Below are 688 nucleotides of genomic sequence, written 5' to 3' on the forward strand. Positions count from 1 at the left end.
TTTAGTTTTATTCATTTCAAACTGGCTGGATCCGGCCCGCGGGCCATAGTTTCCCCACAGCTGGTACTAGCATGTCCCCTCCGATAATGCTTTGCTTCATTCTCCACCAAAATCTAGTGAAGTGAAATAAAGCAAAAGAATCTTTAGAAACAGCCTATGCGTTTTCAAGAGATCCTAATGTGGCTGTATAATTTTCAACCAAACAATAATGGAAAGTTTTTCCATGAGCTTCAAACTCGCCTTTTTGAATTAGGAGCCTTGCTTACTGGGGACGATGAGGAGGGGAGGCTTTCGCCAGCTTTGCGCAGTGGCAGTATCGTAGCCAATGAGGTTTATCTGAGGCGCGATTATTGCTAATTGAAAACTTTTCCCAATACCCCGCCGTGACAACTTGAAATATAGTCTGCACTGGCAATTTTTGACGGCCTCTATGGAGACTGGTATTTTCGGTTGGAAACAAAGAGCAATTTCTTTCTGTAGCTATTAGAATAGGTGTGCAAGTCGCTGTCGAGTTGCTTTAGCTTTAAAGTTTTTACCTCCGAGGAGTGACCTGGACCTGCTGTCTCTTGTCCACGTTGCATCTCTTCCAACACCCGAGGTGAGGCTGCTCCGGAAATGCAATGCTCCCTCTGGCCCCTGCCCCTGGCAGGGCATCTGCGCCCACGCCCCTCGTTCCAAACCCACTTTC

General features: G+C 47.1%; 1 non-coding gene across 1 annotated transcript; it reads left to right on the plus strand.

Annotated features, from left to right (window-relative positions):
• The first annotated feature begins 296 nt into the window (after nt 1-296).
• On the plus strand, nt 297-437 carry LOC139007714 (U4 spliceosomal RNA). Its single transcript, XR_011470885.1, has one exon. It is a non-coding gene; the product is annotated as a U4 spliceosomal RNA (small nuclear RNA).
• Nucleotides 438-688: the final 251 nt, after the last annotated feature.

This window comes from Myotis yumanensis, unplaced genomic scaffold (assembly GCF_028538775.1).
Source record: "Myotis yumanensis isolate MYYU_CA2020_CCGP unplaced genomic scaffold, mMyoYum1.0.hap1 SCAF_3, whole genome shotgun sequence".
In the NCBI taxonomy this organism is placed as follows: domain Eukaryota; kingdom Metazoa; phylum Chordata; class Mammalia; order Chiroptera; family Vespertilionidae; genus Myotis; species Myotis yumanensis.